The sequence below is a fragment of the Amborella trichopoda genome, chromosome 7 (genome assembly GCF_054954075.1).
Source record: "Amborella trichopoda isolate Santa Cruz 75 chromosome 7, AtrichopodaSantaCruz75HAP2 v2.0, whole genome shotgun sequence".
Classification (NCBI taxonomy): Eukaryota; Viridiplantae; Streptophyta; class Magnoliopsida; order Amborellales; family Amborellaceae; genus Amborella; species Amborella trichopoda.
This window is the reverse complement of record NC_142342.1, coordinates 9,218,368-9,242,829: the sequence shown is the minus strand read 5'-3', so window position 1 is coordinate 9,242,829 and position 24,462 is coordinate 9,218,368. Positions and strand designations below refer to the sequence as shown.

The 24,462-nt window shown below is 31.9% G+C and overlaps 1 long non-coding RNA gene across 1 annotated transcript in view; it reads left to right on the top strand.

Moving 5' to 3' along the window:
• Positions 1-18,172, top strand: part of LOC148781237 (uncharacterized) — a 53,716-nt gene extending 35,544 nt beyond the window's left edge. Inside the window, exon 3 of the long non-coding RNA XR_016059148.1 lies at positions 17,754-18,172. This is a non-coding gene — a long non-coding RNA (uncharacterized LOC148781237). The remainder of the gene's footprint in view (positions 1-17,753) is intronic.
• Positions 18,173-24,462: the final 6,290 nt, after the last annotated feature.

Sequence of the window (24,462 nt, the reverse complement as noted above, 5' to 3'; positions counted from 1 at the left end):
AAGAAGATTCAGAGAGATTTGGTAATTTTCAGAATCCTTAGAGGTATCATAGAGAGACATCACAAAACCCTATTTTGGAAGAAAAACTTCTAGCATGGGGCCTTTGAATCACAAACTTCGATGACCATTGGGGCATATCCGAATTCTAAGCCTAGGAGCCAAAAAAAACCTAGAAATCCCTAACTTCCTAATCCACTTTATGCCGCAATTCCAATGGATAATATAAGTAAATTCTCTTAATAAAAGATAAAGCAAAAGGAGCGAATCAACCCGCAGTCTGATACGCCCCCTGACTCTGGGTTTCAGGCGTCCTGAGCCAATCAGCCAGGCTCATGTATGCTTTCTTTTTTTTCTAGTTTATTTTCACTGGATTACTCTATAAATCATTGTTTTGACTCAAAAGATTAGCCAATGCTGCTAAGGATCTATAAAGGAATTGGTCACTCAAGATCGAAAAAAATGATTCCATGAATTTATGCATTTGGAAATAACTCGTGTATCCTACTACTCTCAGAGGATCCTACAACACCAACTATCCATGACCCCAAGTAAACACCACAAAAAGCTCTTTCAAAGATATCCATTCCAAGAACTTCAAACCTAACCCAAACAACTCAGAAACATGAGGTAGACCACCCAATGTCCCAAATTGAAATTGCCTCACTGGGTGACCTGCATTGTATTCTAATTTAAATTTCATCCACATGAAATTTGAGCTCTATAGTTATCAAAATGAGGTGTACTATACTTGATAAAAATCTAAAAAAAATTCAAATAAAAAATTTGAATTAAAAAGGATATTTTAAATAAAAAATTCACCAAAATACTCTAATTATTTCAAGGGTATCTTGATCATATGATTTTATTTTAACTTTTTAAATAATTTGTATAGAGTCCACCTCTATTTAGAGGCAAAATTGGGAGGGAATACATACATCTCTGCTATGGTTTGTGCCTAAATAAATTTAGTTTAAAAATGAATTATAAAAAATGGGGTTTCCTCAAATTATGGTTCCCATAAAATCCGTCTACAAGACCTCATTTCCATGAACTACTAATCGCCTCATCTAGGATTCATTAAATTCAATATAAAATAATCTGAAAGAAAGTAGAAGTCTTAAAACATGCAATCGATGAAGACTAGGTTTCATTAAATTCAATATAAAATAATCTGAAAGAAAGTAGAAGTCTTAAAACATGCAATCGATGAAAACAAAAGAAGACGAGCAAGATATTTGTGGGTTTTGCCGTTCTTTGATCGAAGCTCTATTTTATGTTCTCAATGCACAAGGGTGAGTGCATCAATCATTGTTGGCGATCTCATCCTTTTTGTAATCTACCCTTGAGATAATGAAATTCGTAGTTAATTTTCAAAAAAAAAAAAAAAAAAAATGTGTGTGTCCTACCCTTTGTTTGACTAGGGGTGTTGCTCTACTTGGATGCCTAGTGCAGGGCATGAGTTGGGAGCTGGGATCCATTTTGGATTTAGAGGGCTCTATTACTCTCAAACCGACCCCAATTAGTTGGGAAAAAGGTTTGATAATGAAAATGAGGACTCTACCACTGTTATCTTGGTTTAGAACGAGGATTTGGCTAAAAAGAGCTTATACTTGGAGGTGGCATTTTTTATGACAATTGCAGATCAAAGAATGGACACTTGATGAGATGAGAAGTTGAGGCGACTATGTCGATGAAATACTTACCAGGTTTCTGCCTTATGGTTGTTAGTTCGCCATGTCTAATTAGCCTTGGTTTTGCTCCGTGATGATGTGATAAAATATGATAACGTAAATTGATTTCAAAAAATTAAATTTGTGATTTCTCTTTAAATATATATCTTCGCTAACTTTAAATTCACTTAAACAGCAGAGCAAAGAAATATAATAATATTCAACAATAAATAATATAATATATTCAAAATAAAAATTATAAATGATAAATACAAAAAGCTATATAAGCTAAACATGGTACTAATTTAAATTCACTTAAAAATTATTATATTTTTTTAGTCTCCTCCAATATTCTAATATATTTTGTTCCACAATGTAGATCACCAAGCTTTCTATTTCACTAGACAAATTTTCGCTCTAAATCAAATTCGTTGGAAGTTAGCTGGAAGTTATATAAAGAGATGCTTGAAGGGCTTTTATAGCATGAAAAAATGAAAAAAAAAAAAAACTTATCACAATAAAAATACGTTATTGCAAAGTCTTATCCTATTAAACACATGTGATTCTTTATCAAGAGTCAAAGACACGTAAAAGATTTTTCAAGTTCATATGCCTTATATACTTATAAATTTAAACTATATGGAAAAGAAATTTATTTGAAGTCTTGAAAATATTTGATCTTGTAAAGCATATTTTGGTTTGTCCATATTCAAACTTTTCAAGTGTTTATAGATCTACTCAATTTACATCATTTTTATAGTTCGTCCATATTCAAACTTTTCAAGTATTATAGATCTACTCAATCTACATCATTTTTAGAACTTTAAATTTCACGATTAGGATGCAATGGTTTTTTTTAAGCGATTAAAAAGTTCTATGGCACCAAAATTACATCCTTTAGTATAATTTAGAGGTGGGTCTTAATTGGGCATAATTTAGAGGTGGGTCTTAATTGGATTGTTTAAGGTTGACGCTATATAAACCATACCCATACGAAATTAACCTTCCCACCATTTGCAATTCTCTTCAATGTTGTTTAAACTTAAAGGTTAATAGCAAGTAGAGTGGGGCCGTGTATTATAAACAAGCATCCATATGTGTTATGGCTATCCCCTTAGTATTCCGGGTAATCCTCACGACCAAACGAACTTGCTCTAAAAAGACTTGTGTTATATCATCTCATATTATCATAGTCGTAAAGAGGCAGTTAATTTGGCCGAATGGGAACTATTCAGTTAGGTAGCCCGGGTCATCCGTGAGAAGTGGGGTGGTTAACTCGAACCTGGACCTCTATAAAAAGGGATTTCATGTGCTCTCTCCATATAACCATTCGCATCTCTTTCTCCCCTCTTTTTGTTCTCATTGTTTTTTTTTTTTTTTTGTCTTTTTTTTTCCTTGTATGTCTTGTTGGGACTTTTTGCTCTCACCGTTATAAGTTTTTTTCGCTTGAAATTTCAGAAGATCGAAGATTTGATGTATTCATGCTTTCCACAGGCTTTCTTGAACATGGTATTCACACGGATCTTCTTCTAGTTTGGTTGCCGGAGAAGCAATGTTGAGTAACAGGTTTAAAAAAGCTGTGGACAAACATGGAAACAATCATAAAAACAAACATAACAGTCCATCGCTGGTTCGAAGGCTATTTTAAAAGAACTCCGTTCTTAATTTTTGGGTTGATGATTTTAAGGTGTTTTTGTTAGTGGTGGCATTGCCTTTTATTTTATTTATTTTTGGGTGAATTAGTGGGGAGGACAGGCCCTTGCCCGTTTTATATCCAGTTAGTCTATATGGAGCATCAACACATTCAACCCATCAACATAGGAAGAAGTCACGAGAAGACGACACCTTAGGGTGAAAGAGTGTATTAAATATTGACTTTTTCTCAATTAATTGGCACATTTAATTTTTGTATATTAAGTGATTTGAGGTCTCACTGGGTGTCAGTTCGGGAAAATTAACATTCAATTCAAATGCGCTATCCATTACTTTGTTGTGTACAAGGCTAGGATGGCACTCTCGCTCCAGAATCTTGCTCCGGCGTTCTGGAGTCGAGATCTCACTCGGAACCTATTTCCTTTTTTTTGGGATCTCGTTACAATTTTTAAGATGCTCGATCCTATTCACAATGGAGCTCGCTCCCGATACTGCATGGAGCGCATTCCTAAAATTTTAGGATCTTGTTCCTGAATAAAATAGATCCCCACTCCCTGAATTTTAGGAGCGCCATCCCTACATATTTTTAACTCCATTCGTATTTGTAACTCCATCCCTATTTTCCCAAAACATCCTAAAAGAAGCTTCTTAAATAAAATTAATTTTTAAAATAAAATAATTATATTTTAAACCAAATTTTCATAAAAGTGAAGTTCTGGGATGGGAGCGCGGAGTGGACTAATCATGCATAAAATGCGATCCTTCCTTGAATGGAGCTCGATCCTTTCCAAATAGGAATGCGGTCATTCTTAGATGGGGGCGCGATCCTATTGTTGATGGGAGCATGATCCTAATGAATATGGGAACACGATCCCATTTGACATGGAAAGCGTTCCTATTAAATAAGGATCTCGATCCTGATGTATTGGGAATCACTCTCTGTTCATACGGGATCTCGATCTGCTACTTTTACCCTCACTGGAACGCACTCCTCGAGCTCCAGAGCTTTGGGCAGACATTGCTCCGATGCTTCCACTCCCAGAACCGGAATTGTTCCCGCTCCAGCTCTTGGTAACTGTGGTATCAATTGCAGCATATCTTTCCTATGCAATTGCCTAATGTGTTGAAGGAAAGAGTCAGTAGTAGTCACAATGTTATCTACATATACACGTAAGATGACAATACCGATGCCATTGGTATGTACTGGTAAGATGATAATACCTTGTCATGAATGTCGAACAAACAAAATAATTCGTCCCACTTTGTTTAGAACTACCAAGAACGGGTTGTATTCTTAATTTTCTGAAAGGAGGGTGTTGGCGTGACCTACTGGCTGAGCTTTGGCTTAGGAGGAATATTGGAGTTTATAGCTGAGCTTTGGCTAGGGAGAAATGGTGGGCTTTATACAAGATATAGTGTAGAGCAGTGTCGAACCACGAAATTAAGGTCTGGTAGGTTTTATGTAATGGATTTATGTGAAAGGATTAAAATCTCGCTTACCTATGTATTTTAGGAACATAATAGGGAGGCAGATGATTTAGGTAAACTAGGGGTGAACAATTGCAAGAGATGTGTTTGTCTTTCTTTTTCTTTTCATTTTTTGATAATCAACCTTGTTATTAATGAAACTAGAGAGAGAAAAATGGCGGATTGGGTGATGAGGAACTTGGATAGAAGAGGTTAGAACCTATGAATTATTGCATTGATAAAGCAAAAATCATTTTCATTTAGTCCTTAAATGCCCGCAACTTATTTTGGATCTTTTTTTGGTCTTTTTGCTTTTTTTTTTTCTTTTTTTTTTGAGGGTAATTCAGTATGAATGATAGGTTCCTACCCGTTTCTTCAAATAATTGGTTTTTTAAGCTTTTAATGGAATTCAAAGGAAGAACGTGCCACTGAGGTATGAGGTGTGCTGCACCATCACCTCAGCCCCTTTCCCAATTTTTGGTCATTCATATGTGAAAGTTTAAACCTGCTTTAATCAAAAAGGGCTCAGAATAAGTTTGGCAGGGTTCATAACCTTCGGATGTGGCATTGCACTCCTTCCAAAATGGCCTTATAATTTGGAATTGGATTGTTCAAGTTCTAGCTTATAGGATGTGGGTTAGCTCAATAGCATTGATTCTTGAACTTGGTTCTGTATTTTTTAATCAATCTTGACCATCCATTTGATGAATTTCAAGATCCAGGCCTTTACAAATTCAAAATCAAATTTTTTTAGTATTGATTGTCTAATTATAAAAAATTTTGAAAGTAAAAAAGTTTTTATAGGGCATAGATCTAATTATCTCATTAAAATGGATAGCTTATATTAATTGGGCTAAAAAAACACCTAGAGAGTGTTTTCGAATTTTCTTTTTTTGTAATTGTTCATTGAAATTAAATGAGTGTATATTTAAAAAAGACAAATAAATAGCCCTAACATCGGTTCAGAAATCGTTTCATTACATTATTATACCACCGTTGCATGAAATCACTCTTCTTATTTAATATCTTACACTAAGACTAGGGGACCGGCTGCCCCAATTTCCTCCTCTTGATTGGAGTTCTATCGACTGTTAAATCATCAGATATGGCTGAGGGAGTTATGGTACAGTGCACACCCAACAAATGTTATTTGGGAGTCTTGAAAATTGTATTTTTTGAATGTTTAACATTTCATTTTTTTTGTTGTTCGCTTATTCTTTGGTATTTTAGACCGTTTGAAATTTTGACATTGGATATGCCCAAACATATATTTTGGCTGGTTTGAAAGTTGTACTTTTGAAATATATATATATATATATATATATATATATATATATATATATATATATATATATAAATTCTTTCATTAGCAATTTAAAAATTATATTTTAGGGAGTAAAGGGGAATAACAAGTAATTCAAAAAATATGCCCTAAAATCCATGGGGTATTTTCAAAATGCGGCCTTCTCAATTCGTAGGAAGCTCGTGCTTCCACAAGGATCCATGGAGAAGCACACTTTCTAGTAATCAAACTAAAAGTTCTACCTTCAAGTTATGGCTTGTGTTCCAATGTCAAAATGTCAAACAGTACTTTAAATTCATGAAGGTGTATAAACAAAATTTAAAATATTTGGAAATAACATGGTTAAAAACAGAAAATAAAGACAAATTATATGTGATAATCATAATGAAATAAGAAGGCAAAATATAAAAGAAACACAGTGAGAAGGCAAAATAACATGGTCCAGCATTGAGGCAACAACTTGTTGATCATAAACTATGTTCTAAGATATCTGGACTGTTCGGTCCAATGGTGAGGCAACAATGTACGGTCATGGACTTTGTTCTAATAAACTTTGTTCCGAGATATTTGGACTGTTCGATCCAGCTGTGAGGCAACAACCTGCTGGTTATAAACTCTGTTCCAAGAACCTGATGTTAACAATGAGTAGTTACGTCTATCTGTTAATGTCAAAAATGGTAGAATGTGTGGACTACAGTGATAAAGAATAGTCCATGACGGTCGTAATTAGATGTTTCCGAGAATGTGAATTGCAACTCGGTATTGTTGAAATTGTATTGTAGATGCAGCTTGATTGGATAGTTGATGATAATGTGTATCAGGACACACACTTCACTGCTTCCGCTGTCTTTTCCAATTCCCCATCCTGCGACCGTAACCACAAAATCAGCATAAACAATATGGGGTGAAGGGCTCGGTAACAACTTTAGAGTGTAGAAGTAAGGTGCAATTCAAAAATCCAAAAACAAAAGTTGTTTCGATGTTGAAAAGCTTTACAATTGATCATCTCAATCTCACGATATATAGATTTAAAAAAAAAAAGATTTCAAGTCCTAAAAATGTGTATCCTACAAAAATTGTTTAGGCACTCCATTTTACAAAATTTGAAATATTTATCAATCTACTGGATCTACGCTATTCTATGAGCTCTAAATTTCATAATTAGAGTTGAAAATAGATTTTAAAGCAGGTCTTTGACACTACATATTTGTCCTTCAACTAGACTTTGAGATACATTCAACTAGACTTTGAGACACTTTATGTTGGTTGTTTGAGGTTGTTACCTGATACAAACCTCAACCATTTTCAATCTTATAAGATTCTCTTTAATTACTTTTTCCTTCTATTCTGTTCAAAAACATATTACTATATCAGGTCTCACGGATGACAAACGTCTAAAGACAAAATGGTTCCTATGGTATACCGTATTTCATGCACGACTAAGAGTAACTCTATTAGTTAGTGTTAAAAAAGGAGACTAACTCTATTAATTAGTGTTAATCTATTATAAACTTTTTTTTGAACGGTCTATAACCTATTATAAACTTGTCAGTATGCATTATTTCAACGCCCGCATGCGCACGCGCACACATAGTATACCCTTTTCAAGAGAATTCAAATCTACTTCTGGCTTCTACAGAGGGTGGACAGACAAAGAAGGAACTAAAATGAGAGTTAACTCTAGCATGCAATTATTTGAATACACATACCCCCACACATATACACACTCACACACATACACATAATGAGTATACTCTTTTTAAGAGAATTCAAATCAACTTCTGGCTTTTAGATAAGGTGGACATCAAAAGAAGAGATAACTCCAATGTAGCTAAATTTGGTTTTTTTTTTTTTTTTTGACAAAGTTATGTAATTTTATTAAAAGAAAAAGGGTTACATAAAGGAGGTTACATCATCAAAATTTATGCAAATGCTTGAGAGAAGCAGCCTATATAAGATCTTAAGAGGTGTTCATATTTGTAAGCATCTCTTCTTTCTTTCTCCATGTTGAATTTCTTAAATATTTATTATTAATAAAATTTCTAAGCATAGAGGGAGAGACTCCAATGTATGAATTAGAGTCTGAAAATGTTCATTAGAAAAAAGAAGAAGAAGAGAGAAATCATGAAATGAAAGAGGATGGGTTGAGGGTGATAATAACCAAAGTAGAAAGATTTTCTCTTCCTCTCTCTCACTCCCTCTCCCTTCCTTTCAATTTCTTACAACATTTATCTAACTTCAAAATTACTTTTTATAATATTTAACCTAAAATATTTCCAAGAATCTTTATCTAATTTAAAATATCTCACTTAAATGTGGGAAGAAATATTGACATGTCGATCTAATATTCTATATGCAAAAGCCAAATAAAAAAACAAAAGGAAATGGAGATAGAGAAATAAAAAGAGAGCTAGATACTTTGAACTACTTTACTTAAAATTCATGTACCTACAACCATTATAAGAATAGGGTCTGCCTTGATTCTTGCAATATATGTCCACCCCATAACTTGTAAGCTGCAACTATTCGGGGAGAGAGAGAACCTTTGTTTTAAGAGAATTCAGATCAACTTTTTACTAGTGTGTGAGGAGACAAAGAAAAAACTATCAAAAGAATTGACTCCAACACAACTGATTTTAGAAATTTTCTTATGCATAAGAGAATTCAGATCAACTTCTTACTAGGAGACAGAGAAGGAGCTACAAAAAGGATTAGCTCCAAACACAACTGATTTTACTAATTTTTTTATGCAAGAGCATGAGAGAAATATCCTATATAATATCTTGAGAGATGCACGAATAATGTCTATAAGCATCTATTCTTTCTTTCTCCATGTCAAATTTCGACATTATTTATATATTACTCCTAAGCATAGAGGGCAAGCACACCATACAGCTGAATGAAACTACTGTATGGTGCGCTTGTCTTCCTAATTTTGTAGTACTTTTTATTTTATCTGCTAGTGTTCTTATGCCAACGATGTATAAGAACTATTCATGTAATATCTCTTTTAATTCTTCTTCCTCATTTTGTAATGTTTTTCATTTTATCTGCTAGTGTTCTTATGCCAATGATTGTATAAGAACTGTTCATGTAATATCTTTTGATTCTTTAATAAAACGGGTAGGGGGCCGACATCCCCACTTATTCACCCAAAAAAAAAAAGAAAAGAACAAAAGAGTCCTACAAAAATAGTATGAGTTGATAACATGGTCCCTCCTCTCCATGATATCGTACCCCGTACTAGTTGTGTTAATGAGCTGCCTGCTCCATTTATTGGAAAGGTATACCGACCACATTTGAACGAAGAAAATGCACAAACCTTTAAAGGTTCTCACTTGTCTGAGTCTCCAACACTAGTATTTAGTCGGCCATGCGCAAATCCTTTCAAACTGACCAAGATTTCAAACGATCTTTAATTTTTTTAAATCACCTAAAGAGCTCCTAGTTTTTGCAGAAGATCTTCAAAAAATTGAATTTTTAATTTGATTCGATATAAATCTATAATTAAAAAAAAAAATTAAAAATTCTACTTCAACATATCTTTATCGAAATTTTTATTTTCTGCATTGATTTAATGTCTTAAATTTTGGTTTAGGGATTTCCATAAAAATTTGCTTATTAAAAAGACAAGAGCAATACATTCCGAAAAAGATAATCTATCAACCTCATATCTTAAAATATAGGTAGAGTTTGAGGAGCAGTGAAAAATCTCTTTTTCTCTAACACAAATCATCCATATAAAGAGTAGGGGAGATTATCGACAGCTAAAAGTTTAGGTAGTTAAAAATTCAGGGTGAGATTCGATTATTGGATCTACTTAAGCATTTTGTTGCTTTTAAATACAGAAGTTTGATTAGTTTTACTTTTTGAAATTTTTTTATTGCTTCATTGATATAAAACAAAGCATTTTGGATGGGACCCGGTTTCTATGCGGCTCATATGTAAAAATGTGGGCCTCTTAATAAATCTATTTTTGAGATAGATTTTAAGACTTAATTTTTAAGGACATGTAATCTCTAACATGGAGATCATGAATATGAAAAAATATATAGTTTTAAAAATTAAAAATAATAATTCTAGTAAGAAAACATTTGAAACGTTAGTTTTCATTGTTTTTATATGAGAATACCTACTTGCATCCATCTTTAAGATGGATGCTTTGCCCTTTCTGTACCACATATGTGGAAATGTGGTCCAGGCCGCATGAATCAAATTTTTTTTTGGATGGACCACTATTTTAATTTTTGAGCTTTTGTACTGGTTTTTTTTAACTACAATCATATACTAAGGGTCTTTTGTTTTTTTTTTTACTTCTAACAATAATAATATGCATTGGATTACAGTTCTTGTGCTAGTATTGTTGATTCATTATGTGCTCGCAATAGATCTATCTTATGTTTTTGTGTCATGACAATAGAGTAAGTATTGTTCATGTATTTATTGAAAATTCAGACAAAATTGTTGAGTATTACCCTTATGATATTAGGTAAGGAGATAAAATTATTATTCAATAGTTTTAATACATCAAAGAAGAATGTAATCTTATCCTATATTATCTTCACATATCTGATTGTTTCTCTGTCTTTTTTAATAAAATTTGAAATATTCATTATACTTTGACTTACCTAAATTTTTCCAATCCTTGTTTCTGACTTTTTGTTTTTGCAAAATCAATTTATTAATGATATGTTAGTTTGCCGACATATTATTATTACTAGACTTCCCACCTATGATTTAAGCATGCTCGCCCATAAAAGGAGCATGTTCTTATGTGCTACTTTGGAAAAACAGAGAGAGACCCCACACTTGTCTCATCATCAATTATTTAGTTTGAGCAAATATACAAAATAATTATTTACTTTTTGTACAAGAAAGTCACAAGCATTTTTAATCTTTGGATTTCAAAATAGGCGGCTGTAAGAGTATCATTGAAATGACTTAAAATTAAAAAAAAAAAAATCCTCTGACTAGCCCTAAGCCATCAAATTTGACATCTAATGAGTATGAGTGATTGTGGCTTCCTTATAATAAAGATAGTCTCATTGTATACAATTCCATTTTAGTTTTATAATGAGGGGGAGAGAGATCCATCTTCATACAAGAGAGAGTTTTATTACGAGAGAGAGAGGGAGAGAGAGAAAGAAGAGAGATCTATCTTCATACAATAAAAAGAGAGAGAGAGAGGGGGGTTTGTTTATGTACTACTTTATTTTAGTGAAACTAAAGATGAAAACTATTACCGGTGACTCAAACAATAACTCATGGATTTCTTGGTGTACCTAACCTCAATGCTCGGTAATAAATTGCAAAGTCCTCCAGATCACAACGGTGTGAGAGAAGCATATCTTCAATAAGTATAGCGTCAGTTTCCTTCCAAACTCACGTTTCAAACAAATAGAATTCCGCATGAAGGTTCGGTGCATTTCTTAGTTTTATATGCTAATTTTTTTAATAATTTCCTTTGTTTCACACGGGTTGGACCACATTTTTACATATGCTGTCAAGTAGTGTAAAGCATCCATCTTAACGATGAAAGTAAGTACGTGGTCCATCAAAAAACAATGGAATCTGATGTTCCAATATTTTCTTAATGAAATTATTATTTCTAGTTTTAAAATTTTATTTATTTATACATATTCATGATCTTCATTTTAGAGATTATATATGCTTAAAAATTAAGTCCAAATATCCATCTCAAAACATTAATTCTCCAACTAAATTTCGATCGGTCTATTCTATAAGCATAATTTTAAACGATCAAATTCATAAAAAAGTAATAAATAAAAAAATTGAGACTAAATTGATAAAAAAAGTAATAAAACAAAGTGAAACTAAATTTATAATTAGAAATAAAAAATTATGATTGAGTCATATAATTAATTAATATTTTGAATAACCTAATTTTAAATTTTGAATTTTTAATATCCCGAAAAGGTGAAACCTAATTTTTCAGATTTGTGGGCTTTGAAAATCTAAAATTTTAATTAACAAATAAAATATGATAATATAATATTTTCATCTTAAAGATCCAAAAATATGGGCAATTTGATTTTTTAAATTTTTTTGTGAAAACAGTATTAAGTTAGAAATGAAAATTCTTTGATAAAATTTAGAAAAAGTAAATTATGCATGTGTGTTTAATTACCAATTTTTTTAAGGGGTAGTTTTATATGCGGCGCCACTCAAACTATAAAGCATATGTGACCCTGCTTTGGGATGACTTGAGTCACAATGTCATAATTTGGCTCTTAAGGGGCCGTTTAGGTACCTAGAAATTGTTTGGGTGCACTTTATAGTAAAGAAGGTACACTTAATCCTAACGAAATGGAAAGAGATTACACGGTTAAAAAAATCTTCTCTCCCTCTCTCTTCATAATAACTAGGTGATCCCTTTTTAAGCTCGTCCCATTATTTGAAGGGATTAGCTGTCATATAAAAACAAAAATAATAAAAATAAAAATCAGTAATTAATGATAAATTACACAACACAATTATAATAAAACGTTTCACATAGCATAATGTCATCCCTCCCTTTTTGAGCTCCTCCCCTGGCATCAATGTCATATAAAAACAAAAGTAATAAAAATAAAAATCAATAATCAATGATAAATTACACAACACAATCATAATAAAAAATTTCACACAACACCATCCTCATAAGAGATTACTAAAATCTCAATTGAAATAACATACCTCTTTAGCCTTCTCCAATACCTCAAAATTTTATACTGCAATTACCAAACCTTCTAGTTTACTAATCAAACTTCTTCCCATTTTTTAACTCGTACCCTACAAATTTTGAATTTAGTATCATAAATTTATTGTTTATTTGAAATTATACAGAGAGACATTTGAAAGACTTCTATAAAAAATAAATAAAAATATGGCTTATCATAATAAAATCAAGTTATTCCAATTATATTGTTCCAATGACTTATCATGTTGAAACCACTGTCATGTTCGAAAACATGTGATTTACCAAGGCACTTAAAATAAGTAGGAAATAGTGTCATAACTGTAAAATGATACAAGTTATTATTGGAAAATCTTTTTGAAATGGTGATAATGTTTTTATTAGAAATCTTTTTGAAATCGTGTGATGATGATTTTAATTCAGTATTTTAGTGGAATTTTGTGACAAAAAAGAAGGAACTGAAAATTATGTATTTTAGAGGAATTTTGTGACAAAAAAGAAAGAAATGATAGTTTACAAGCACGTGCTGGTAAAATGTTAGTAATGCATTTTCTATATTTCTTCCAGACATAGCCAAACAATAACAATGTATTTGCCAGGTTGCATCTAAATGCTACCTAAACAATAACAATCCATTTAAAGTAATGTATTATGCAGTAATGTATTATGTCAGTAATATATTTTATAGACAATATATTTCCAGGTATCCAAACAACCCCTAAATGTTAGATGTTTATTAAACGGCTCAAAGTATTTTATTTTTAGCTTTCACTATTTAGTGCATCTACACATCTCATGGGAATGTGCACGATAAAAATAATAACCAATAGGTTTGATGATGAAAAATATTAAAATATCCTTGAAACATGAAGGAGCTTTTTAATCACTTATTTTCATCGTAACCAATTTTATTTTTTCTAGGTGCATGCCAATAAAACGAGGGGACACTCCAAATTATACCAAAAAATGCTATTAAAAAAAGATTCAAAATCTACCAACATCTTAGCAGGGTATTGTAACATGAGCAATCATGTCTCAAATGTATTTTATTTGAATTATATTCTTTATTGTTTTACCACTCATCCATCTCAACATCCTCATTTCAACTATACTCATTGTATAAATATGTTGTTTATTTGAGTAGGCAATTGTACATTGTAAACTTGTAGGAACACACAATTAAAATTACAAATTGCAAAGTTCATATGAAATGGACTAAAATTCCTACTACAACATTTCTTATATAATATGGTGTATATGAATGCATCACATAATGTTAAACATGAAAACTCAAAGGGTGTGGTTTATATGAGGTTGCAACCATATACAATCCAATTGAGATGCATTTCCAAATTTTATCATGACATGCAATTTTAGTGTGAAATGTGAAAACTTCTTATGATCATCTGAAAATCTATTTTCACATCAAATTATAAAATTTTAAATTAAAAAAATAGTTGTAATCAAGTACCTTTCTATCTATCCAAGGGATTGAAGGGCAGAAGGAAGTTCTCTTTAGTGTCCCTTCCAGTCCAAAATTGGGGCCTCACAATAATAGATCTATTAACATGTGAAAATCTTGAAAATAAACAGCCTAGATAATTTGTTGCAAGATGCACTATTTATGGGACTCAATTTTTGTTTTTGTATTCATATCTCGATATTTAGATGATCAATTAGAGGGTTTTTAACATTAAAACAACTTTTTTCGACGGATTTTTGAGATGCATCTTTAATTTTACATTTTAAGATTGCAACTTTATATAAACTTTTTTCCAACTTATAATATCTAAAGAGCATACTCAATGCATGGTGTAGCAGGTGTCCCTCGCTGGTACTTATAATGTAACCAACCTTATTGCATAGGTGAGGAGGACATCTTTGGCATTGCTCTCCCTCATTTTAGTGCAGGTATAGTGGCTTTAAAAAACTTATCATGCAGGCAGACGGAGTTGCCTGTATCCCACAAGGGCAAGCTTTGCATAAAACTTATATATTTGCCTCTATCCAACCGTTCATAATGGACAGTTGAGATGGTCCCAATTACAATGTCACATCTCTAAATCATTTTATTTTTAATTTTTTTTACAAATTATTTTGGCACAAACTTTTAGGGGTCACTCCTCTCTTAACTCGTAATTGTAAAAAATATAAAAAAAAATTATTGTCAACAAAATAAAATAATTAAAATGCTCTTGAAAGTTTCAAAGGTATTTTGATCATTGTATGTTATCGAAAATATTTTTTTTACTATTTTTTCTTACGTGTGTCCATTGAGATGATGGCATTTACTAAATTTCATATTCATATAGTTTGTAGAAAAATATTAAAAATAAAAAAAACTTTGACACGTTAGATATAGATCTAAATATTGCAACCTTTATGTAGGGTTCTCGAGAATCCCTTATATTGCGGAACCGAAATCCCAACATCGGGATCCCAACTAAGATCGTGTACATGATTGACTAAACGTGAAGCAGATAAATACAACTATAAATCGAGTGGGAAAAATAAAACAAACATAAAAAACACACTACAACAACACACGATTTACATTGTTCACCCCGTAGGGCTACATCTACGGCCTCGGCAACTAGAAATCTACTATTACAATGAAAATTACAGTTTTAGGTCACAAGATATAATACCTATATGTAAACATCAATAAAAGACCATCACCGATCTTCCCTTCTAAACTCACTCTCCCGACCACGTAACACTGTCAATCAACATCTTCTTTCCTACCGCAATACCGCTACTGAAAAGATAACCTCGAGAATAACATAGAGATTTTCTCTAGCTAGAAATGGAAGTTAACCAACCCAAAACTCATGGGAATATTGTCTCTCTATCGGAGGCCATGTCTCTCTTTCTTAAAGACTCGTCTCCGTATTGGAGATCCATTCCTATAACCCCCAAAGGGGTGACCCTCAAAGGATGGTTATTATGTTCTCATTCACTCTCTTATAAAGATATCACTTTCTTGCTTATCAAGAAAGTCAAATTTCTCTTTTCCATAATACCCTAATCTTTAGAAGAAATATGTGTATGGTGATTTAGCTATCATCAAACCCAACAATCTTCACCTTGATAGCAAAATCATCATAATTTCCTTGACAATCTTTATTGAATAGAGTTCTTGATTTCTTCATACTGGCCTCTATTGTGGAATTTTGACAAACACTTTCCCTTCATATTTCTCTACCTCAAATCATGGATATATCTTGATTTCTTCTCACTTACCTCCATTGTTCAATTTTAACAAACACTTTCCCTCTATATTTCTTCACCTCAAACCATGTATCCATCAAACTCCACCATTCATCATTTTTTTAATGCAAGCCTTAGCCCCCCGTAAACACTTTATGCTCTGATACCAATTATAAGGTTCTCGAGAATCCCTTATATTGCGAAACGGGGAATCCCAAACACCAGGATTCGACCCAAGATCACGCGAAGTAGATGACTACAATTATAAATCGAGTGCAAGAAATAAAGCAAACATAAAAAGCACACCGCAACAAGACACGACCCCATAGGGCTACATCCACAGCTTCGACCACTAGAAATTCACTATCACAATGAAGATTACAGTTTTGGGTTACAAGAGATAATACCTATTTTTAAACATCGGTAAAAAACCATCACTGATCTTTCTTTCTAAACCCGCTCTTACGACCGAGCAACACCATCGATCAACATCCTCTTTCCCACCACAATACCGCTACTGAAAAGATAACTTAGCGATCAACATAAAGATTTTCTCTCTCTAGAAGTTGAAGTTAACCAACTCAAAACTCATAGGAATACTGCTTCTTTCCCAAAGGCTATGTCTCTCTCTCTCTTGAAGACCCATCTTCATATTGGAGATCCATTCCCGTAACCCCCAGAGGGGTGACTCTCAAAGGAGGGGTACTATGTCATCATTCACTCTCTTATAAAAATATCACTTTCTTGCTTCTCAAAAAAGTCAAATTTTTATTTTCCATAATACCCTAATCTTTAGAAGAAAATATGAGCATGGTGATTTAGCTATCACCAAACCCAACACTTTCCCATCACACAATATGAAAACTCCATTTATAGCATGCATGTGCAAAGTAGGAATGGCATCAATGGGCTTCTGAGTCCTAGCCATGGTTATCCATCTAAGCTTCAACATTTCTCTCACGGTGATGATGAGAGAAAGCATACGCTAAAACATAAAGGGTGCAGTTTCTATAAGGTTGATTTTTGAGATGCATATGTAATTCTACATTTTAAAGTTGCATCCTTAGATAAACTTTTTCCAAACAATTAAATGCATGAATATTGATGGTGGAAGAAAGCGCGAGCTAACAACAAAACTAATGGTTATATTCATTAAATTAATAGAATTCTTGAAGGACAGTGCAGTAAGTACATACCCACCAAGAAACCGACTAGGTGTTGAGGGATTGCCCCAAATTAATGGAATTATTGACGGACGGTGCATTAAAGACATGCCCACCAAGAAACCCACTAGGTGTTGAGGGATTACTCCAATATTTCAAGGATAAATAGTCCATATGAGGGCTATAAGCACTATTCGATTATTCATATCAAGTGAAGTGTTGTTGAACATCATCAATGAGGATTCAACAACATCTTTTGTCAAAGCATGGGAGTCTGTAAATAACAAAGTCCCTCAAAATCAACTATTTTTGAAACAACAACTATACACCTTGCGCATGTATGAAGGTGTGAATATTCATGAGCATCTGAATCAATGTAATAAAATTATTTATAAATTATTGAGCATTGGTGTTAAGATAGATGATGAGGATCATGTTATAATTTTGTTGTCCTCACTCCCTTATTCGTATGGGTCTTATCACGATGTATCACAAACTCTCTCACCAATCGTTTGTCTTTTAAACAACAATTATACACCCTAGGCATGAACAAAAAATACTGATATACGTGACAACAAGGATTATTGCAGGAAAAATGTGCATGTCAACAAGGATTTCCATACAGTCAAAGAGAAGGAGAACATTTCCTCTAATGCAGCCAATATTATTGATGAAAGCTTGAAAAGTGGGATGGATAATGTCTGGTTAGTCTTGACAAATACCGATTACTCTAAAGACTCGTGAGTTCTTGATATGAGATAATCTTATTAGGACAGAAAAGAGTGTTTAGCCATTGACAGAGAAACAAACTCATAGACAAAGAGTGTTTAGCGAGAGATAGACAGAGAGTGTTTAGCTATTGACAGAGAGACGAATAGAGAGAGGGTGGGTATAGAAAGAGGGCAGGTAGATTCTTCTTGTGCATATGTATTATGTGATTTTTTGTTGATGGAACACGAGAAGTTTTGTTAGTGGCAGCAAGTGAAAACCTTTTTATAATTGTTTTTTTGTTCATTATTTAGTTGATTAATTGTATTTGAACTATTATAAGTGTTCTATTCAGTTAATATTAAAAAAATTAAAAACTATATACACTATGCTTTAAAAAAATGCCTGTCTCAAACTTTCAAAAAAATGCCAAGTTTCTCTCTTGGGAGCTGAACTTGAATTGAGAGAAAGCTTGTACGAATTGTGGCTCTTCATATTCATCAAAATAAGTTTTATTCCTCATAGGATGCATGTCTCAAAACAATTCTAGGTTTTTCGCTAGTTTTGAATCTTCTTATTACTTAATATTCTTATTACTAGTTTTTAACGACTTCGCTGGTTTTGGCATAGGCAAATTCCCATAATACATAAGTAGGGTGAGTACTATTCAGAATCGATGAATGCTGTTAAATTTGGGCAAATAAATAAGCAAGCACCACCCTCACTGTTCAGAATCGATGAATGCTATTAAATTTAGGCAAAATCAATGAAAGCGGTTAAATTTGGGCAAATAAATAAGCAAGCACGATTCTCGAAACCAGTAGATCCAACCAGTTAAAACTACTCAAACATTGGCTCAGGTAAATTTTTCAAGCAAATTTAGTTTTCACTTTGGACACGACTTAACTATAGCACATGCGAAACCGAGTCATCCTCTAATTTTGATTACTATGAGCTCAATCTAAGTTGGACAATGAAGTGTAGATTTTGACACAATAATAAAAAGAAAGCATTTTAAATCTCGCCATCCATGACTACTCGGGAAAAGCAAATCAGGCATAATATGAATTTAGAGAGAAGCCAAACTAGGTGACCTTGCCCTTTATTCTCATCTTCACTCTGCACCATCTCAACTTCCTTTTCCGAAGTTTATCTTTCAAAAACACTTGATTAAGAACAATGTTACTCGAAACGAAAAAGAAAAGAATCTAAGCGTATAATTAACTTTATTAGAGAAGAATATGAGCGCATAATTAAATTTTGGTGACTTAAAAATAAAAATGTTGCACTTTTTTATTTTTTTTATTTTTTTTACAAATCATATTAACAACTAAATTTTGGGCATATCATCCTTTCATATGTCGCACCTATGAAAACTATAAAAAATATTTATGATAAAATAAAATAGCAAAAATATCCCTAAAAGTTTTAGGGGCAATCTAGTCGTTAATTTTTTGAATTTATTTTTATTTTTTTAGGTGTGCCCCATTGACGTAATGACACTGCCAAATTTCACATTAACGTGGTTTGTTAATAATAATAATAATAATAATAATAATAATAATAACAATAAATTTACAATAAAATAAGCGGTGAAAGGCGTACTTATGACATTATGGCTGAAGGTATCCCAATTATTCATTCAAATCTAACAACGGGAGGATAGTGGCATATATGAATTCCCTATGCTTAGTGGCATATAGAAAGTTTTCCCTTTTTTTATAGATAACATATAATATTTTCACTGTAAATGCTAATTTTAGCAATTTATTTTTAATTAATCCCCTTTCTTAAGAAATGTTATCCTTTTACTTATTTTTTCCCTTGTTATCCTTTTGCTTACTATGTCTTAAAGGACAAAATCATAGGACCAACATAAATTATAACCGTCTAAGTGATTAAAAAATGTCGGGCAACATAAGCTATAGCTGGGCTTGGACTTTGCCATTGTTGTTATAAATCCGGGCCAAAAGGGGACTTGGCCTAGATCCCTAGCCTGGTCAGGAAAGGGCATAGTAGATAAAGAAAAAAACTAAAATAAGGAAAGCTGACTAAGCGTGCCTGACATATTAAGCAAAAGGAAAAATAAGAAAAGCTAACTAGGCCGAGCCCGGCCTAGACCCTAATTTCGTGGCCTAGTCCCGCAAATACTGATCATAATCAAATAATCTCTTCTTTGCCACAAAAACGCATGCTATAAAGAATATTTCAACTAAAATAGATTTAAATATAAGGGAGTGGTTTGTATAGAGCCGAGGCTCTAAACAATCAATTTTTAACCTACTTTCAAATAGTGTCGAGAAATGTGGTTTTAATATTGAAAATCTTTGTGATAGCATTAAAATATACTTTTATATTTATTTATAAAGTTTTAAGCTTCATAAATGATACGTGACGAACCTAGACTAAAAAAAGGGAAGACAGAGAGAGGTCGTGCTCTGATTGTATATGGAGGACGATAAGAACGATCAGAGAGAGAAAAGTAGAAGGAGAGAGAGAGGGAGAGGTTGAGTGGGAGATAACGGAGTAGGAAGAGAAGTAAGACTTTAAAGAGGGAGCTTGGCTCATCCGTTAGATGCTGTACTGTCGATGGCGTACAGAAAATAGTTGAGCTTGAAGGTAGAGTGAGGGAGGGATACCCGGTTGATATTTTGGGGTTTGATTTGGACATTTGTTTTATTTATTGGAAAAGGTTTACCTAAAGTTGTAATTTTAAAATGTAAAATTAAAGTGCACTTTAAAAATTATTGATTTGATATTGGAAAACCCTCTAATTGATCATCTCAAGGCGTTGAGATGTATTAATATGAAAAGGAAAAAAAAGCTTTCGAGTCCTAAAAATTGTGTATTTTACAACACATTATTGGACTATCTATTTTTAAATATTTATAGTTATACTTGAGTTGAACCATGTTTAGAGTTTAAAATTTATAATTAGAGATGAAAATATATTCTCAAACCATTCTAAAAAATTTTGATACCAAAATTATATTTATGATAATATTTAGAGATTCACCTTAATTTGATTGTTTAAGGTTGCAACTTTATACAGATTATACCCTTGTTTTTTTAATGGGTTTGAAGTTTATAAAATTAATTAGAGAAAGAGAAGGGATATTTAATGGGTTTCGAAGTTTATCAAATTAATTAGAGAAATAGAATAAATAAAATTGGAGAGAGAGGAAAAGAGTTTTGCAAAGATAGTGAGGAGGGGTTTGAGGTTATTGGAATGGAGAGATGGATGTAGATTAAGAAGGGGAGACAAAAGGGGTACTGCAGCGTTTGAATTTCGCCTTTAAGAAGGCTAATCGCGTGCATGTGTTTTGAATATGTATTAAATGTATGGGAGCGGTTTCTATAAAGTTGCAACCTTAAACGATTCAATTATGGTGTACCTTAAAATTGTAATCATAATATGTAACTTTATTGTAAAAAATGCTTAGTATTATCTTAAAATCTATTTTTATACCTAATTAGAAAATTTTAAAATCCAAAAATAGTTAAAATCAAGTAGATTTATAAATATATGAAACTCTTGAAGATGAACTATCTAGATAATGTGTTAGAAGGTGCACTATTTTCGGGACTCAAATTTTTTTTCTTTTTTTTTTCATATTCATACATCTTGATGTCAAGATGATTAGAGAGTTTTTTCAACATTAAAACAACATTTCCGATAGATTTTTGAGGTGCATCTGTGATTCTACATTTTAAGGTTCCAACCTTATTAAAACTTTTCCCTAAATATATTAACCATAAAAAGTTTTTATAAAGGGAAAAGTTTATATAAAGTTGCACCCTTAAAATATAGAATTACATATGCATCTTAAAAATCTATCGGAAAGGTTATTTTAATTTTGAAAAACCCTCTATTTGATCATTCGACATCGAGATGTATGAATATAAAAAAAAAAGATTTTGAGTATTAGAAATAGTGCATCTTGCAACACATTGTCTAGGCTATCCATTTTTAAGATTTTCATATGTTTATAGATCTCCTTGATTTTAACTATTTTTAGAGTTTATAATTTTCTAATTAGATATGAAAATAGGTTTTAAGATAACCCTATGAATTTTTTCCAACAAAATTGCATGTTATGATAAAATTTGGAAGTGCGCCTTAATTGGATTGTTTAAGGTTGCAACCTTATAGAAACCGCATCCTTTTATAAAATATTAATTTTAATTTAAAATAAAAAATAAAAAATAATTATAAATAAAATAAACACAAAAAACTACACAAGATAAACACAATATGATACTAATTTAAAAATCACTTAAAATTAATATACCTCTTTAGTCTCTTCCAATATTCTAACCTATTTTGTTCCATCAGCCAACTTTATATTTCGTTAAACAAACTTTTGGCTTTTCTCTAGTTTTTTAATTTAGCCTCACAAATTAGCTTAAAGTTATATAGAGATACTGTAAAAGCTTTTATATTACCAAAAAAAAGAGCAAAAATAAAAATTTATCATAATAAAAATATGTTATTCGAACATCTTATTCTATTAAAAGCATGTAATTCCATATTAAAAGCCAACGTAAAAAATTTGCCAATGTCATATATCCTATACATTTTACTACATTTAAACTATGTATGAATGTAGTTATAATATTCCAAAAATATTACTACACAAATCGAACCAAACTTCAAAATCACTAATAGGATATTTCACTGACCTCATATAAAATTTAAAAATGATACAAAAACCAACCTTTGTGATACTTTCTTGGAACTTCAAAAAAAAAAAATACTCAAAGATTGAAGGCACTTTCTTAAAAAATGGATATAAAAGCCAACCTTTGCGACACTTTCTTAGAATTTCAAACAAAAAGAATTCAAAGATCGTAGGAACTAATCTTTAAAAAAGAATTGAAAGATCGAATGCTTATGGACGAATTTGAATTGTGTTTCACCCCGCAACAACTTTTGTAAAGCGGTTGCAGTTTTGCCTTAAAAACACGTTATGTCCATGGTGGTCTTTTAATCCATGCCGTTTGAAAAAATCGAACGGTGCCGAGCCTATGGGCGAAAATATTGTTCATTTTCACACACAGACACACACTCATATATATATATATATATATATATATATATATATATATATGTATATATATATATATATATATATATATATATGGGATTGTCTTGAGTTAACAACTCCTCAAAATACAAAGGTTCAAGTTAAAAAGGGTTGTAATAAGTATATTATCAAAACAATCATTATTTTTTCATTAAAAACTTATTTAAATAGGTAACTTTACTATTAAGCAATGACAAATTTGAAATTTTCACAAAAATACAATGGCATTTTGGAAGTTAGTGTCCTTAAACTTTATTTTGTAGAGTGTCATTGTCTTTTAGTTAAAACTTCAATTTTACCCCTTATAGAGATAACAAAAATACCCTTTATTTTTTAGTAATATTTACAAATTTTCTCTGCAAAAGTAACTTTTTTAAAAAAATAGACAACAAAATTAATAAATCCACCATTCACAGCTCTATCTATCTTGAACATTTGTAATTTGAAGGGTTGTGAAGTTTAGAATATCCCTATTTTTAATGAATACACGTCTATAATTTCAAGTGATTTGGATTTGTAGAAAAAAAAAAAAAAAATTCAACACTACAGGACATCTGTGATTGTGGGCCCAGATTCAATTTGAGTCGTTGGGGTCATATGTTCATATGAGCTAGTCAGCTTTATATATATATATATATATATCAATCCACACCTGGGATCACTGATCCAATTATCCGACATGGATCTATGGGTGAATGATCAGCCCTACCGATTTGATTTTTAAAACACTAGATGAAACAATGAGGGAGAAATCGATTGTTTTCTATCTCAAGTTAAAATAACAAACTATGTCCATTTGAAAATCGACCTTCCACCATTTCCTTTTTTGTTCAATCTTGTTTAAACTGAAAGACTAACAACTTTCAAGAAAATTTATTTCAGGCTTTGTGTCTAACACATCACCATCCATCTGATTTCACATCCAATGGTTGACAATTAATTGTGACCTTGTATTAAAAGTAAATGGTCTAATCATATACATTTCCTTATATCATAACCGCTTCTCCTATTGTTGAGATTGTAAAGCGTCAGTTAGTTTGAGTCAGCATTTGAAAAGTCCATCCATTAGTTTCTACTTGGCCGAGTTACTCAGGCTCGGGCCCTTGCCAAGCCCGAGTTGTGTCGAGTTGGATGTCCAACTTGGAGATCTTAAAAAAATTTTAAAAAGAAATTTTAAAAAATAAAAAATATAGTTGTAGGATGTTTATTTATGTTTTCTATCATTTTGTCGGAGATTGAAAAATACTTTGACTGTGAATAATTAATTTAAAATATCTTGCGCCCTTTTTAAAAAAAATTAAGAATTCTTCCAATCACATACTCATGTTTTAAAATTTAGTTTTTGCTATTTTTTAACCACAATTAGCTGTGTTTTTTAAAATTCTATTTTGAATTTTTTCTAACTACAATTACTCAGATTCGGATGAGTGGTTAGGGCATGGGCGGAGTAGTCGGCCCGACTCGTCTTTTCCCACACTAGTTTGGGCACTTGGCAAAAATGCCG